This window comes from Emys orbicularis, chromosome 11 (genome assembly GCF_028017835.1).
Source record: "Emys orbicularis isolate rEmyOrb1 chromosome 11, rEmyOrb1.hap1, whole genome shotgun sequence".
Taxonomy (NCBI): domain Eukaryota; kingdom Metazoa; phylum Chordata; order Testudines; family Emydidae; genus Emys; species Emys orbicularis.
The window spans coordinates 38,087,154-38,106,293 of record NC_088693.1 but is presented as its reverse complement, the minus strand read 5'-3'; positions in this window follow the sequence as shown (position 1 = coordinate 38,106,293).

The following is a 19,140-nucleotide window of genomic DNA, read 5'->3' as shown; positions in this document are numbered from 1 at the left end:
AATGCAGCTGTTCTCTGCATTTTGTTAGTCACCTTTCTGTGGGGAAAAAATATAAGCAAAACTTTTTTTTTTTTTTTTTTAAACCTGATAATAGGACTCATCCCCAAATGGTTAATACTAAATTCCTCAGAATCTGTGAGAAGATTCAAATTTAAATATTCCATATTAACAAATGCCCACATTAAAGTTGCATGCAAAACTTTAACTCTGCTCCTTTTTGCATATGTGTTATGTTACCCTTTTTAGGATTATATGCTATTATTTTGTAGGTTGCATATAAATTATATGATGCCCAATAAAAGAGGAAAAAGTGACATCTATTTACATTACTAAAACAAATAAAAAAGGAAGCATGCGGTGATTGCAACATCAACCAAAACTAAAAATGCTGTATTTTCTCTAGGGACCCAAAATACTGATTATAAAAATTAGTAATGTAAACACATATGTAAATATATTATTTTTAGCCTCACTGTTCGATGAGTAGACTTTATTCATTTACTGCACAATGTCTAATCTGAGCAATGAATGACTGAGGGTCCTATAGGAATGTGATCACATAAAGACTGAGTTAAAGTTTTGTTTTCAGACTTTCTATGCGCTATGCGATAGAATGTGCTTCAGCAAACAAAAATACTGGTATTTGGGACTTGTTCCTGTGCCAATTGACTTTAACGGTCAATGTGTTTTAGCTTTTTTTAAATATTAGCTGTGTTTGGGAGGTGGAAATGGGAATCCAGACCCATAGGAAAAATCAGTTTATTAATGCATTAGACAAATTACGTATATTTGGTAAACCTCATTTGCTACCTCTTTTTTACAAATCCTCTTGTAAAGAAGTCAGAAAAGCCCAAGTAAAACACCTTTAATAAATTCACATTAAATGTTTGTCTTCTAATGGTGGGGCTAGTGAAGTGAGACCTGAATTAAATCTCGGCATGATCATTAAAGAAGTGACTGAATATCCATGAAGAGATATGAGAAAGACATGAAGAGGTAGGAGCCCAGAAAGAAAGGGGAAAGGGGGAAAAAAAGAAAGATTTCTGAAAGTTGACAGCATACTGGGGATAAAAGAGACCACAGAAATGATCAACCAGAGGGACAAGTGTAGAGTCCCTTTGGCTCTGAGAGCAAAATTTGGCCTTAATATTGTCTCGTCACACCACAGAGATCTTGGTGGGGAAATGGGTAGGGCAGCAGGTAATAAACTGTACTTCCCTTTAATCCCCACTAATACTAGAGAATACTTGATGATTTGTTTCCATCAGGTGATGTCTTGTAAGTGATTATTTTCTATTGCTTATTTAGATGTTACTGAAAACAAAAGGAAATCCTTATATACATATATATTTCTATCTACAGTAAAAAGAGTTTTAATAAAGCTAACTTGTCTGAATTTATTACAAAGTTTAAAAGGTTTCCACAAGAAAGTATAAATACTAATGTATTATAGGATGTGAACAAGCTGTCTAGGACATAATTCAGACAAGATGGAGGGAATGCAGTTTGTTGGGGGGCAAAAGAGTATGAAAATGATAGTGCCTGCTCCCATTATTGAGAGGGTTCTCCCTGCCTTCCTGAAGGAGATTTGTGATTCAGATTTCTTCATCCCTTTATGCTCCTGCAGCTCCAGGTGTCTTCCATGGGCCAAAGTACTTTTTATCCCATCTGCTTGTAATGTGATAATTATGACTATTGCTGATGGGAACCTTGCTACTGATATCTATGCCTTTGACCTCCAGCTTGAATCACTGTTTTGTGCTCTCCAGGGTTCCTAACTTTGAAGGCCACTCAGAAGCAGCATCTCATGAAAATGCCGCAGACTGACTACATAATGAGGTTGGTTAAAGAAATTACTATAGATTACACTGGCTTCCTATACGGTCAGTTAAAGGTGTCTGATATTGATCTATAGAGTCCTAGATGACTTGGGTCATTTACTGGAAAGACCTCCTCTTTCCTATGAAACATTGCAGCAGGTCCAATCATCTGATGTGTTCTCCCTGACAGGTCTCAGATTTGAACATGAGGGGAGACTGCGTGCAGGGTGTTCACAACAGAGGCTCCTCAACTCTGGAGTTTTCCCTGTTGGTCTAATAAAACCAGAGTTTAATCTTCTTGCTCAAACTGGCAGAATCTTTCAATCCAGAAAAAGCTCTTTAAGTGTGACCAACGTAATTTAGTTGAAGGTTTGAGGAGTTGAAAGATTTTGAGACATACTCCTTATTGACATAAACTTGGTCACCCATCACCTTCTTTTAGTACCATGCAAGAGTGACATGTCATGATGTAGAAACAGGAAAAAAACTCCTTTTCCAATCTCCACTGTGCAATAATTAACTGGGTATCCAAGTTAAGCTGCTAATTCAAAGGTCTAAAGTTTGAGACTTGTTGTCTGAATTATTTTCCTGTGAATATTTTAACTAAAAAGCTAAATTAAAATAGAGTAACATGTTACTTCTTAGTCTAACAAGGCTCAGGCTCATGACCTTTGGATTAGTAAAACAGCTCTTCTACTGTACCTAGTCAGCCACAAAAGATTATGGGGAACTAGGGCATTTTCATTAGTGTCTCTTCTGGACTGCCTGACACAAAGGGATGCAGCTACAGTTGTGGTGCAAAAGTTAAATACTAAAAAGTAAAATGCTAAAGAACAAAACGGTTTTTTTGAAGGGAAAGTGATATGTAACTTGTCGTTTACTTTAAGTGCTTTATATCTTTTTATCTTTTAAAAATCCTTCTAATTCACCAGTATTTACAGAGGGTATGTTGCATAGCTCTGCATTTAAGCAGTTTTAAAACCTTAAAACAACTTTTCCAGTGGAAATGTAGACAAGATGAGTAAAGTGTCCCAGTCTCTTCTATATGCCGTGCAGCTAAATAGGTAGAGCAGTTATACTGCTATTCCATGTGCTCTGTGTTTGAAACTTATGTACTTAGTCAATTTTTACATTGTTTTTCATTTAAGACCTGATCTTGAGGAATGATGATCACCCTAATTTCCTATTGTTTTCAATACAGTTGCTCAGTAGTAGATACTCACCACCTTGCAGGAATGGGTCATTGAAAAAATTACCTTGACCAAAAAAATCTCAAATTGTGGAACAGCAGATTGTTACAGTTGTTTCCACTGGCATGTAGTAGCAATGGAAAAAAGATAACATGTTGATTTTGATGTCTTACAAAACAAACATTAATCTATTAATGACAAGTATTATCAGCAACAGAAGCTGCCCTGTGTTGCCTTTCCCCTTACTGGGAGTTCTAACTCTGAAGAGCGACTGTAAAAATGACATTGCAGATTCCTATGTTTATTTTCCCTCACTGATTTCCATAGAAAATATCTTCATTTTACAAGTAAAAGATTTTTTTTCTAACTTCCAGCCTTTTGATCACAGCCTCTTCTGTGAGTGTCAAGCTGGGTTCTTTCTACCGTGTTTATTTTTACTAGGAACAAATGTTCTGTAATTAGAACCAGATATAGTTCTCATTGAAGTCAATGTGAATTTTGCCTTTAACTTAATGGAAAGCCCTAAGTCTGCAGTCCATAAAATAAATTTGTGCTCTCATATACCTCTACCACACTCCCACACCTATGCAGCAAAAAAACGGTGTCCTGTTTACAGGGCTAGTAGCACCTCCGTCCCCTTTTCTGGTTTCTTTTGAATGTTCCCTGTCTGGTGTCAGACTTCATGCCTTTACCTCTCCTGTGATGGAATCACATGAATCTCCCACTCTCAGACCAGGCTCTGGACTACAGTACCTTGTGTATCAACTGTGCTTACCTAGCAGATCCAACTGAGTTTTTTATCTGCAGTTCTTCCCTTCAGGAGTCTGTGATCAGTGGTATTTGGTGACAAAGCAATCTTTTAAAAAAGAGTATTGTTTATTTTAACTGTAGGAGCAAAGCATTAGAGGATAAAGGATTTTTAAACAACAAACAATCTACACAGGTCTGTTTTACCTAATGGCTTACCCATCCCCTGATAGTAGCCTAGGCAGGCCTAGCTTCCTCAGATACCCCAGTGAATACCTGTGTCTTAGTTTTGTTCCCCCTAACAACTCCCTCTCTTGAGAGACAAAGAGAGAGAGAGAGAGAGAGTCTCTTTTAAAACTGCTTATAGTCTTTTTGATCTTGAGTGTTCCTGGGCTTAGGCCAGGGCTTAAATTCAGCGAGAGTTTTTATAGCATGTTGGGGGATGGGGTTTGGGGTTTTGGGAAATACTCTATAAACTGCACTTCCCTTTAATCCCCACTAATACTAGAGAATACTTGTTAATTATCTGTTTTTCTTTGAGTGCTTGCTTATATCGATTCCAATTAGGTGTGTGCGCGCCGCATGCACAGTTCGCCGGAAGGTTATTCCCCTAGCAGCATCTGTCGGGTCGGCTCTGGAGCCCCTTGGAGTCATGACTTCATGGCGCTGCATATAGGGCCCTGCCAACCCACCACCTCTCCAGTTCCTTCTTACCGCCAGTGACAGTCGTTGGAGCGTTTCGTCTCTTGTTTTCAACGAGCGATCCTCTAGCAGAGTATTTCTGTAAATAGTCAGACAGTTTTAAAAGTTGTTTGTAGTTGGTTAGATATTTGAACTCGGGGTACTGGGATGTGTTTTCCCTCCCTCGTTTCCCTGTCCCTCTCCCGGGCCTGGGGCATGCCTCGGTTTAAGCCGTATGGCGTTTGCCAGAAGCCTATGCCCAAGGGCGACCCACGCTCAGCTTGTCTAAAGTGCTTGGGGGAGTCCCATCAAATGGACAAGTGTAAGATCTGTAGGAGTTTTCGCTGCCGCATGAAGAAAGAGAGGGACCACAGTTTAAAGTTACTGCTAATGGAAGGAACTCTGCTCCCTCAGTCTGAGTCGAGCCCCATGGACACGGCACCGGGCTCCTCAGCACTGGTGCACAGCTCGTCAGCTTTAGTCTGGAAGGTGCCGAGGAAGGACTCTGGGGTCAGAGACACTCGGCACCAGCACTCCCCAGCGCTGAGCACGGCATGGGAACAATCATGGCACCGATCAGTCTCCTGTCCCAAAGAAGAAGCACAGGAAGCCTGGGACCTGATAACTCTGGCAGGTCTGCACTCTCCCGATCACGGTGGCACTGCACTGGCCCCAGATGACACAGAAGTTACCTGTGCAGTCCAGAGGCAAGCCGGCTATGACTCATCGGACTCCAAATCAGACATGCACTCATGTGTATCCTGGAGAAGCCGGTACCGTAGCCGCCAGCACTCCCAGACTGCGGGGATGACTCAAACCTTCCCCCCGGTACCATGACCAACACAATCGCAAGTACTGGCTCACATGCTGGCTCCATGGACTTACCAACAGTCCCAGGGGTCCGCCTTGGCATGCTCCTTTTTGGTCGCTTCCAAGAGAAGGACTGCGTCTAGGACCAGGGGTCTCTCTCGAGCATCAGCCACTGCTACCGCCGCTAGTGCCACAATCAGCACCGCGCCTGGCACCAACAGCAGGACCGGTGCTGGCGCCGCATCTGGCACTGCATCCGGCACCGTGGCTATGATCAGTGCCGCGGAAGGCGCTGTGGCCGGCACCGAGGCGGACTCCGATTTGGGGGCAGAACCGCAGGAAGGGCCTTCCCTAGTTCGGGGTTCCTCATCATCATCTCCAGATGAGGCTGTGGCAGGAACATCCTCGGGGCCTCCCCTCCCCGACAGAAGAGCCTCAGAATCTCGGGATACAAATGGAAGAGGTCACTGAAGCGTCAGACACAATGGTGGACATTTTATCCCCGGTAGGACTAGGGTGACCGGACAGAAAGTGTGAAAAATTGGGATGGGGGTGGGGGGTAATAGGAACCTATATAAGAAAAAGACCCAAAAATCGGGACTGTCCCTATAAAATCAGGACATCTGATCACCCTAGGCAGGACCCACCCGGGTGGTCCTTCCCCTGATTGAAACCATTCAGGAGAACACAAAAACTCTCTGGCAAACACCATCCTCTCTGGCTCCTGTAGCTAAAGGAGTCGAGAGAAAGTATTTTGTGCCCTCCAAGGGCTATGAATATTTGTTTGCCCAACCCCCACCAGACTCGGTGGTGGTGGTGGCTGTCAATGAGAGGGTGCACCTTGGAGAGCACAGAACTCAAGGCCTCTGGTCTCCGGAGGAACTGATGCTTCACATCAACGTGAGGGAGCTCAGGGCAGTCCGGCTGGCATGTTAGGCCTTTCGGCCTCTCCTGGAGGGCAAGTGCATATCGGTCCTGACAGACAATACAACAGCGATGTTCTATATCAAAAGCTGGGGGGGAGCATGCTCCTCTCCCCTGTGTCAGGAAGCCCTCAAGCTCTGGGAGTTCTGCATAGCACACTCGGTACACTTGGAAGCGTCCTATCTTCCTGGGTCTCAGAACGAGCTAGCAGACCATCTCAGCAGGTCTTTTCACAATCACGAGTGGTCTGTCCGCCCAGACATAATAAACAAGATCTTCCAATGGTGGGGAGTTCCCCAGATCAATCTCTTTGCCACAAGGGGCAACAGGAAGTGCTTACAATTCTGCTCCTTCTTGAACCACAGCCCGGGTTTGTTGGCAGATGCGTTTCTACTTCCATGGAAGGACTACCTTTTCTATGCATTCCCTCCTATACCGCTGGTTCACAAGGTCCTCCTCAAGATCCAGAGTGATGGAACCTCAGTGATCCTGGTGGTACCGGCCTGGCCACGCCAGCATTGTTACACCATGCTACTGGAGCTATGAGTGGATACTCCAATCACTCTACTGTTAGTTCCGGACCTCATCACTCAACATCACGGACGACTTCAGCACCCCAATCTCGAGTCTCTCCACCTCACGGCTTGGAAGCTGCATGGTTGAACCTGCTACAGCTTACATGCTCAGACCCTATTAGGGAGGTTCTTCTGGGTAGCAGAAAACCTTCAACCAGAGCTACTTACCTGGCCAAGTAGAAAAGATTCGCAATTTGGTACTCGCAGAGCCGTATCCATCCGACGCAATCATCAGTCCCCTTTATCTTGGACTGCCTCCTAAAGTTGAAACAGCAGGGCTTGTCTCACTCCTTGATAATGGTTCACCTGGCTGCCATCTCAACTTTTCACCCAGGAGAGCATGGCCAGTCCATCTTCACTAACCAAATGGTGCAGCAATTCCTCAAGGGATTGGACAGATTATATCCTCATATTCGGCGACCCACACCGGCTTGGGATCTTAACCTGGTACTTTCGAGGCTGATGGGGGGGGGGGCCCATTCAAGCCCCTAGCGACATGCTCACTTCTCTATCTTTCCTATAAGGTGGTCTTTTTGGTTGCAATAACATCAGCCAGAAGGGTGTCCGAGCTCAAGTCTCTCACATCCGACACTCCATATACCATTTTTTTTTACAAAGACAAGGTGCAACTGCGACCTCACCCGGCATTCCTCCCGAAAGTGGTCTCGAATTTCCACACCGATCAAGACATATTCCTTCTGGTCTTTTTCCCGAAACCTCATGCCAATAGCCGCAAGCAGAGGCTTCACTCCTTGGGTGTGCAGTGTGCATTGGAGTTTTATATTGAATGAACTAAGCCATTCCGCAAGCCGAACCAGCTGTTTATTGTGCTAGCAGACAGGATGAAAGGCCTCCCAGTGTCCACGCAAAGGATATCATCGTGGATCACAGCCTGTATCCGGGCTTGTTATGACCTGGCAAAGGTCCCTGCCCCTGCCCTAAGTGCGCACTTCACCAGAGTTCAGGCATCCTCGGCGGTATTCCTGGCCCAGGACCCGATCCGGGAGATATGTAGAGTGGCAATAGACAGGTTAACACACAGTATTCATCAATTATTACAGAGCAGCTCCTCCTCCATCATGCTGGGTCTCATCGCACTCAGACAAGTGATTCATTTCACAGGCCTACGGCTGCCTAATTGACCTATCACAAGAAGGAGGTCTTACATACCTGGTAAAGAGACTTGGACACAAAGTTCATGGGCAGGTCCAATAAAGTTTCAGTTTATTAAGCGATGGTCAATCTCCATCTCTGTGGAGAAATACAAATCAAAATGGTTTAGGATTTATCTGTCTTCTAACCCCATACCACTAACCCTGCCCGTTCTCCTTACTGCTGAAACAGCTGTGGGCATTATATTTCCTGATACATACTTAGTAGTTATGTGTTTTGGGGCTTCCTGGGCTCAGATCCAAAAGCATATAAAAGACTTTTACTGCATGTGCCATTAACCCCCTAGTATTAATTCATATATTTCCCCAAGTGCTTCTGATGAATGGTTGCTGTGATCTCTGTGGGCATTTGATTTGGCTGCTAAGAAAATAGATACTGGGTAAAATTGCCAAAAACGTCCAAGTGATTTAAGAGAAAAAGTACCATTTTCAAAGCAACTGTAAGTCTAATTGAAATCCACCATTAATATTACACCATTCAATGTTTGCCTCATTCCCAAGAAATAAAGATAATTTAATATAGAATACATTGTTTTATTTAGTTACATCTCTTTGGCAATTAAAAGTGTGACTCCAGTGGGAAGTGAGATTAAAATAGTAATTTATTGGGCACGCTAATTTGAACATGAGAGGCGGGGCTGCTTATTTACTAAGATTGCCCAACACTTCCCTTTATACGATCCTATTTTTAATTGCTTATGACTTTGCCAAACTTTAACTGTTTGGGCTGAAATTTTGCAGGCACAATGTCTATCTCAGGCTGAAAGTTTTTGAAAATTTCAGCGCAAATGGTTTATCCATTTCTGAGAATGAGGCTAGTAAAAATATGATGTTTTGCCCAGGTTAAAAAATTTGGGTGCTCTTTCTTTTAAACAGTTTTTGTGCCCCCATGCATTGGAGCAGGGACTTGAAATTTGGCTGGGGGGCGGGTAGCCTGTGTGTCCTGGATGTATCTTTTGGTGTCCTTGTGAAAGTCCACCTACATTTGGCCAAATTTATAAGCCATTGAAAAATTGCAGAGAACATGCTCAGTGACGATAGAATCTTCAGAGATTTTAGCTGTTAAGTTCTAGTAAGTCTCAACTGAGTCAAACAACTTCCAGTCCTGACTGGATTGCACATGCACCATTGCACAGAGTGACTGAGCACACTCCAGCACAGGGGGATAAGGCTCATTCCTGTAATGGCTGCTGCAAGCTGAGGTGGGGCTGGGCACAAGAGTAGGGTGTCTGCTGGCAACCAGGCAACTGTGGAGGAGGAAGCCATCTGCTTCAAATGCCTGGGTTCAAACTACCAATTTTATATTTCCCTTGTTGCATATTTATATACTTCTACCCATTGAACCAGTTACAATTCCAAGTATGGTAGATGTGATTATTGTTAAACTATGGTGTTTTCCTCCATTGTGGGACAAGCACAAAGTGTAAATGGAGATTTATTTTGCTCTCCCGTCTCTGCTAATTTCACTTGAGGGAGTTTGTTACCAATATGATATTTCTTGCATGCTTCAGACTCTGTTGTTTGCAACTGATTTAAATTTACACTGTATTATGATAAAATTATGGGTTGAAAGAGGGTTATGAATGAAAGAGCCAAAAGTACAGACAGAGGGGAAATACTTTAGCTGCTAGTAGCATTATTATTTGCATCCTAAACAACCACCATCAAAATCCAGAGCCCTTTACAATTAGATACATTTGTAATGAATGGAAAAGGAGGAAAGCATTAGAAATCTGTCCATGAAGACCTAAATTATTACTAAACTGGAAGAACTGCTGCAAATTTGAGAAAATTCCTAGCCTTTTGCAATATCCCCTGTGATTTCAATGGGAACAGAGCTGGGCCTCAAGTGAATTTAAGAAGAAATTGATTGTATTGTAAATAGCTCCAAAAACACCCCCGCCCCAAACATAACATTGTAAGTGACGTTTCTATCACATAAAAACATGATGGGTTGCTGTAAAGTAGAGACTCTAGAATAAATGTGACTTTTTAAACTGGAGTACTATGGTAGAGCCGATGGAAGGAAGCCACAGAGCTTTAATGCTCTGTGATGAACTGTTACCCCTGTAGGACTGATGAATGAAATTGTTTTTAATTGTTCACTTTATTAATGCAACTTCATAAGTAAAGTTTTATGAATGAAATAACATTCATTCATAAAACCGGTTACCCCCATAACTGGCTAAATAACAATTAAGATGCTTGTTAAGAGCCATAGCTGTTCAGTCAGCTGCCTTTGTGAGTTTCACTATCAATCCAATTCCTGCTTAAATCACTGAGACTTGCACTGTTTCAGTATTGTAACTTCTGTTCACCATTTATTACACTTGCCTACAGTGTAACTTCTGTTCACTGTTTGCCATCCATTATACTTGTCTATATTATAACTTCTGTTCACTGTTTGCCATATTGTAATTCAAACCCCATTTTAAAATGCTTACTCCATTTTGTAAGGGCTTGCTGCAACCTTCATTTTTGCAAACCCTGCTGTAATCTTATTAGTTTAGTTTAGATGTGTGAATGAGGTATGTATGGATGATGGAATCAACCTCCAGCCCCAGCCTGTCCTGATTAAATAGAGTTCAAACATCAACGGCTGAAGATGCAGACAAGAGCCCTAACGAAGTAAGAAGAATCCACCCTAAAAAGAAAAGGTACAATAGAAGGAAGATAAAAGCCCGGTCCGAGGCTGAAAGTCATGTCTGCAATTGACGGGTGATCAATCACCAAACCCAAAGGCAGCGTGACACAGCAAGACCTATAGACTCTGGATTCAAACTAAAGCCTACAAAAAGGATGGGTGAGATGGAAAACTTTGGGAGAAGGGTAACATTCTGCTGCCAACATGGAAGGGCATCGGTGCATTCCCAACAGAGACCCAGCTCGTCCTTGTGCCCGGCTTTCCTGGCCAGTTAGCCGCCACAAGCTACGAACCCAAGCTGCAAACTCAAGCTGCAAACTCAAGCAGGACTGGTAACTATGCAGCAGCTGCAGAACATCTGATGGATGTGTGTGTGTGTGAATGTGTGTGTAAGTGTATAGGTATTAGGTATAATGTGTGTGTATAAGAAATAAGTAGTAACAGAAATAAGTAGCCAAACAACGTTGTTTACTGTTATCTTTTATAGTATTATTATATTTACAATAAATGTGGCATCTTTGCCTTATCCCTCTTAATAAGATCCTGCTGGTTTTTATTCTATTGGTATAACATTTTGGTGGAGAATAGCGAAAGGGGGATTATTGGTATTTTTGCCTCACTTATTGTAAACCAATTTGTGTGCACACAACCGGCTCTACAGAGCACGGTTCTATTCTTGGTTAACCAAAACTGCTGGCCCCCGTGTGGGTAGCAGGAAAATAAAGAGCTCATAATATTTTTAACAAAAAATCTGCTGGCCTCCGTGAAGGTAGTAGGAAAAGATTGTTAACAAAAACTGCTGGCCTCCGGGTAGGTAGCAGGAACACTGTTAACAAAACTGCTGGCCTCCGGGTAGGTAGCAGGAACATTGTTAGTTAATAAAACTGCTGGCCTCCGCGTAGGTAGCAGGAACATTGTTAGTTAATAAAACTGCTGGCCTCCGCGTAGGTAGCAGGAACATTGTTAGTTAATAAAACTGCTGGCCTCCGGGCAGGTAGCAGGAACATTGTTAGTTAATAAAACTGCTGGCCTCCGGGTAGGTAGCAGGAAAAGAAAGAAAAATCAAGGGCAGCAAGAGGGTCCCAGGGACCAGACAGTGCTGCTTGCAGAACAAAAGTTAAATATGTTCAAGAAAAGGTGCATACACCCTCAGTCGTAGCATGACTGAGCATAAGAGGAGAACTTAGGGTTTCTCGCTCTGCCCCTGGGAGGGGTTTTTATTTTTGGTGTATGAACCCTCGGTGGTAGAAGGCCGAGCAATACAGAGGGAAGCTTAGCGTCTCTCCCTCTGGCCCAGAGTGGGTTAAAAACATAAGATACAGATCTTGTTCTGTTAAACCAAACTCTGAAGGATATAGGAGTTTGGGCAGTGTAGTGTGGTTTATGTTTGTTTGTTTTGTTTTGTTTTTTTGTAAGTAATATTGTGGTAATTTCACAATTTTGAAGAAAATGTTTAAGGAACGGAACCAGGAGGGTGGGGGCTAGTTGGAAAGCCCACCCTCCTTGCTAAATTGGTAGTGGAACAAGGCTTGTGCCCATGGAAAGGAACTGTTTATTGGAAAAAGCAGGATTGGGCCCAGGCAAGCAACATATAGAGAAACTGGAAAACAGGTTGGGTACAGAGAGTTAAAACAGCACTCTCAAATCTTACAGCAGCAGTAACATCAGGAGAAGAAACATTTAAGACCCCAGAAGGGGGAAGACCTTTGGGACCCCTCTGGAGATTGGGAAGGGGGATATTTGGGATATTTGGGTAAATTCCTCCTCCCAGGGCCAAAATGCCATTGAAACAGTTAACAACAGTGCCTGCTTCTGCCTCAGATCTCCAGGCCATGGCAAAATGGCTGGAGATTTTAAAACAGAAAATTTTTTCTAGATGGAGTGTTAACGCCATCTAGCCATTAGCATGGGGAAATAGTTTTTACTTTGCGTAATGACCCATCCGCTCCCAGTCTTTATTCAAGCCTAATTTAATGGTGTCCAGTTTTCAAATTAATTCCAGTTCTGCAGTTTCTCGTTGGAGTCTGATTTGAAGTTTTTGTTGTTGAAGAATTGCAACTTTTAGGTCTGTAATTGAGTGACCAGGGAGGTTGAAGTGTTTTCCAACTGGTATTGATTAGTCTTGTTAGAGTTGGTATGGCAACACCCATTTTTTCATGTTCTATCTATCTATCTATCTATCTATCTATCTATCTATCTATCTATCTATCTATCTATCTATCTATCTATCTATCTATCTACTGTATTTTCCACTGCATGCATCTGATGAAGTGGGCTTTAGCCCAGGAAAGCTTATGCCCAAATAAATCTGTTAGTCTCTAAGGTGCCACAAGTACTCCTCATTCTTTTTGCTGATACAGACTAACACGGCTACCACTCTGAAACCTGTAAATGCTAGTGGTGATTGCAGCTCTGTTTGTACACAAGGGGGGCAGATCCCCGGCTGGGATAAATTGTAATGGTCAAGTCATAGCGGACTGGGAGGCTCTGCCCACAATCTGTAAAGGTGCCTACATCTGGTTTTGCTCGATGTTAGGTGGGTTCGGTAGTTAGTAATATAGCAATCTTGACATTTCTACAAGTTTATTAAGAGTTAGTTCTCTTTTGAGACGGGACAGGAAAAGTGAACTCTGGTCAAAAATCAATCCTTTTAATTTTTAACTTCTCTGCTCAGGGCATTTCTTTAATTAGTAAGCGATATGTCCAATCCCTGTAAATTAAAGCTTTCACAGCTTTTCTGGGTGCTTGTTTACAGGAAAACAAGGAACGCAAACATTTCCCAATGCGGATTTTGCATTAAAACCAGAGTAAACAACTGAATTTGCTGTATTTCTTCTAAACTTCTAAGTGGAGTAATTGAATTTCCTTAAACCTAAAATAATCTTTGTTGATAACAACTATCTTTGACATCAGTTCACTTGAAGGTACAGAGAGAGCGCCAGCAAAGCAGGAGAACTACATTGATAGAAGTGATAGTTGACTGTAGTTTCGGAATCTGTATTCTTTAGTTACATTTCTTGTACGACCCTTTCCCTCTAGCTGACTCTGGCTTGGAAGCATTTGGGCCCGATCCTGCTTTTCTTGCGCACCCAAACTCCCATCTAAGGCCTGGTCTACACTAGGAGGTTATGTCGAATTTAGCAGCATTAAATCGAATTAACCCTGCACCCGTCCACACAACGAAGCTATTTAGTTCGACATAGAGGTCTCTTAAATTCGACTTCTGTACTCCTCCCCAACGAGGGGAGTAGCGCTAAATTCGACATGGCCATGTCGAATTAGGCTAGGTGTGGATGGAAATCGATGGTAATAGCTCTGGGAGCTATCCCACAGTGCACCACTCTGTTGACGCTTTGGACAGCAGTCTGAGCTCGGATGCTCTGACCAGCCACACAGGAAAAGCCCCAGGAAAATTTGAATTCCTTTTCCTGTCTGGGCAGTTTGAATCTCATTTCCTGTTTGGACATCGTGGCGAGCTGAGCAGCACTGGCAACGATGCAGAGCTCTCCAGCAGAGATGGCCGTGCAATTTCAGAATAGAAAGAGGGCCCCAGCATGGACTGATCGGGAAGTCTTGGATCTGATCGCTGTGTGGGGCGATGAGTCCGTGCTTTCCGAGCTGCGATCGAAAAGACGGAATGCAAAGATCAACGAGAAGATCTCAAAAGCCATGACAGAGAGAGGATACAGCCGGGATGCAACGCAGTGCCGCGTGAAAATCAAGGAGCTGAGACAAGGGTACCAGAAGACCAAAGAGGCAAACGGACGCTCCGGATCCCAGCCCCAGACATGCCGTTTCTACGAGGCACTGCATTCCATCCTAGGTGCGGCCGCCACCACTACCCCACCACTGACCGTGGACTCTGACGATGGGATATTGTCAACGGCCGCTTCCTCGGAGATGTTAGCGGACGGGGAAGATGAGGAAGGAGATGAGGACGAGGCAGTCGATAGCGCTTACAACGCTGATTTCCCAGACAGCCAGGATCTCTTCATCACCCTCACAGAGATCCCCTACCAACCGTCCCCAGGCGTTAACCCTGACCCAGAATCAGGGGAAGGATCAGTCGGTAAGTGTTTTAAACATGTAAACATTTATTTTGAACAGAACATTCATATTAACAGTGGGTTTTTCATGATTTGTTTGCCCTAGGCGCTTAACGTTGCAGTCCTTGGCAGTGCAACTACTGCAAAAAAATCTAACAATGTCCGGTTTATCATGATTGGTTTGCCCTAGGCGCTCTACTGTTTAGTCCTTGCCAGTGCAGCTACAGTAAAATTCGGTCTATATGTCCGGGGATAGAGCTGAAATCCTCATGGGACATCTCCATGAAGCTCTGCTGGAGGTAATTGGAAAGCCTTTGCATGAGGTTCCTTGGGAGAGCGGCCTTATTGTGTCCTCCGTAGTAGGAATCGTTTCCGCGCCAGGAGATCATCAAGTACTCCGGGATCATTGCAGAGCAGGGCGGCATATGGCCCTGGTCTTTGCAGGCTTTCCGGAAGCAGCCGTTCTTTCTCGGTCTCTGAAATCCTCATCAGAGTGATGTCGCTCATGGTGACCTGCTTTGAATTAGGTAGGGGAATGTTAGTATTGGGACTGCTTGCCTGTTCCTTTACAGAACTGTAACCGGCGGTTTACAGCCACGCGGTGGAGGCGGGAGAGGGGCAGCATACAGGGATCTTTCCCTGGGACAGCCGCGAGGGGGTGGGACAGGGGTAGAGTTCATGCTTGCCGGATTGCTGGCAGCAGGGACTGGCATTGCTTTGACCGTGAAAGGAGGCCAGTGCTATTATTAAAGTTTTAAGCAGCCACAAGTCTACGGCTTACCATGTCAGCCTGCTACCCAAATTCCGCTGTCCTACCCCGCTTCTCTGATCTGCAATGCAAGACCCCAGGCACTGAATGTGAAGGCCGATAATTCGACCTTGTCCTGAGTGTGCATGTGATAGGTGCTGTGCATGGTCTTGTTCACAGAGAAAGACTATGTTCTTTGTTCACAACAAAATTTATCTTTCTGAGGAATTCACTCCCTTTTTTCCCATCCCACAGCTGCGACTGTCTCCCGACCTACCCTGGCATCACACTCCCAGAGGCTGGCGCAGATTAGGCGTAGAAAGAAAAGGACACGGGATGACATGTTCTCAGAACTTATGGGCTGCTCCCGAGCCGAGGCAGCCCAGCAGACCCAGTGGAGGGAGAACATGTCCCAAATCCATCGAGCACACATTGAACGGGAGGAGAGGTGGCGGCAGGAAGACCAGCAGGTGACTCAAACGCTGCTTGGACTAATGAAGGAGCAAACGGACACGCTCCGGCGCCTTGTGGATGTTCTGCAGGACCGGAGGCAGGAGGGCAGAGCCCCGCTGCAGTCTATCTGTAACCGCCCTCCCCCGCCACAAAGTCCCATACCCCCCTCACCAAAAGTAGCAATAAGGAGGGGCGGCAGAGTCCGTGAAAACTCTGACGCCACCCCTGCAGACTGCTCAAGGAGCAGAAGGCTGTCATTCCCCAAAATTTGATAAGTCCTTTCCTTCCCGCCTCACCCAAGCCCCCATCCCAGTTTCATCCCCTAACTGTGTAGTTGCTAATAAAAAATACGTTTCTGTTAATTACTGTTTCCATCATGTTCTTTTTGAGGAGAGTCTGTTTGAAGGGGGGGAAGGGGGTTGGTAATTGGACAGGACAGTCACCTTTACCAGGGTACAGACGCGGGGGCAGGTTCAGCAGCATGTCACACACACATTGCAGTCACTAGGCACCCTGGTCAGTCTGGGAGGTGGTTTTCATGTTCGTGGGGGGGGGGAGCTATGTGACTTTGTGGCGGGGGAGGGCGGTTAGAGATCTTATGCAGCGGTCCTTATCCTGGATCACAGAGCCATGCAGCAGGGGATCTGTAACCGTCCTCCCCCTGCCACAAAGTCACATAGCCCCCCCCCCCCCCCCCACAGAGTCCCAAACAGGAGGGGTGGCAGGCTCCGTTGAAACAACCAGTCCACCAGTGTGGAGCCTGTCATTCCTCGAGTTTAGAAGCGTCCTTTGCATCACTACACTACACCCGCTCCCCACCACAGTCTGCGTCCCAGTTTCAACACTTTACCGCGAAAACAGTAATAAAGACAACTGTGTTCATTAACAAATTTCCAGTGATTTTATTTTTAAACGTATGTTGGAAGGGGGGGAACGGGGTGAACGGGGTATGTAACTGGAGAGGATAGTGAACATTCACTGGGTAAAGAAACGGGGGCAGGTTCAGCTTCTCTGTAAACAAACTTAATAGTCACAGGTTACCCTGCTCACTTTGGAACCTAGCTTTCAAAGCCTCCCGGATGCACAGCGCGTCCCGCTGGGCTCTTCTAATCGCCCGGCTGTCTGGCTGGGCGTAATCAGAAGCCAGGCTATTTGCCTCAATCTCCCACCCCGCCATAAAGGTCTCCCCCTTGCTCTCACAGAGATTGTGGAGCACACAGCAAGCTGCAATAACAATGGGGATATTGGTTTCGCTGAGATCAGAGCGAGTCAGTAAGCTTCTCCATCTCCCCTTGAGACGGCCAAAAGCACACTCCACAACCATTCTGCACTTGCTCAGACGGTAGTTGAAGAGTTCTTTTTCACTGTCCAGGGCGCCTGTATAGGGCTTCATGAGCCAGGGCATTAGCGGGTAGGCTGGGTCCCCGAGGATGACTATAGGCATCTCCACATCCCCAACAGTTATTTTGTGGTCTGGGAAGTAAATACCTTCCTGCAGCCGTCTAAACAGACCAGAGTTCCTGAAAACACGAGCGTCATGAACCTTGCCCGGCCATCCGACGTTGATGTTTGTAAAACGTCCCCTATGGTCCACCAGTGCTTGCAGCACCATTGAAAAGTAGCCCTTTCGGTTAATGTACTGGCTGGCCTGGTGGTCCGGTCCCAGGATAGGGATGTGAGTTCCATCTATAGCCCCACCGCAGTTTGGGAATCCCATCGCGGCGAAGCCATCTATGATGACCTGCACGTTTCCCAGGGTCACTACCTTTGACAGCAGTACCTCAATGATTGCGTTGGCTACTTGCATCACAACAACCCCCACGGTAGATTTGCCCATGCCAAAGTGGTTCGCGACTGACCGGTAGCTGTCTGGCGTTGCAAGCTTCCAGAGGCCTATGGCCACTCCTGGACAGTCAGGGCTGCTCGCATCCGGGTGTCCTTGCGCTTCAGGGCAGGGGACAGCAACTCACAAAGTTCCAGGAAAGTTCCCTTCCACATCCGAAAGTTTCGCAGCCACTGTGATTCATCCCAGACCTGCAGCACTATGCGGTCCCACCAGTCCGTGCTTGTTTCCCGGGCCCAGAATCGCCGTTCCACAGCATCAACATGACCCATTGCCACCATGATGTCCACGGCGCGGGGTCCCGTGCTTTGTGACAGGTCTGTGCCACTCTCAGACTTCATGTCCTCACCGCGCTGCCGTAGCCTCCTCGCCCGATTTCTCAGCATCTGCCTCTGGAAAAGGTGGATGATAAGGTGCGAGGTGTTGACAACGGCCATAACTGCAGCGATGGTCGCAGCGGGCTCCATGCTCGCAGTGCTGTGGCGTCCGCGCTGTCACTGACCAGAAAAGTGCGTGAACTGATTGCCCGTCGGCGCTTTCAGGGAGGGATGGCGGGAGTGACGGTTGGATGACGACAGTTACCCAAAACCACCCTCGACACATTTTTTCCCCCAGCAGGCATTGTGGGCTCGACCCAGAATTCCAATAGGCAGCGGGGACTGCGGGATAGCTGCCCACAGTGCACCGCTTCCAATGTCGACGCTTGACCCGTTAGTGTGGACTCACAAAGTCGAATTACTGTCCTTAGTGTGGATACAAACATTCGACTTTGTAATATCGATTCCACATATTCGATTTAAGTAAAATCGAACTACTCTCGTAGTGTAGACATACCCTAAGTCATTTGTTGGTGTAGGGATTGCAGAATCAGGTCCTTTGTTTAGTTGATGTGGTTCAGTGGAGAAAAAGGACTTCAGATGGAGAAAACAGTGCTCCTCTACTTGTCCCAGGACCTTCCCCAAAGATGAGCTGTTATCCTAGCACTGTATTTTACTGTCGCACAGCACTACAGCAATAGGAGCAGCCGAGCTGATAATACTCATTACTTAATTAGTGGAAGGGCTGACTTCTAAGGAAGAAACCTTTCGAATACATTTGTGAATGAATAAAGTAAATTAAACAGTGGAATGGAACAGAAATGTATCAAAACCCAAACTCCACTCCTAGCTGTCGGGGGGAGAGTTTCTCTTTTTCGCACAATTACCCTGTTCATATTTGGGAACCGGTGATCTTTCTACAGCTAGGGGAGGAAATGTGGACAATGCGTTTGCCTCTGAGATTAAGTAGGAACTCCCCTCGCTTTTGTGCTGATTTCAATTAAAATCTTAATCTCTAAATCCACTCCAGATAAAAATACTTTTGAAAATTCTCTGTACTGAATGGTTTCAGAGTAGCAGCCGTGTTAGTCTGTATCCGCAAAAATAACAGGAGTACTTGTGGCACCTTAGAGACTAACAAATTTGTTAGTCTCTAAGGTGCCACAAGTA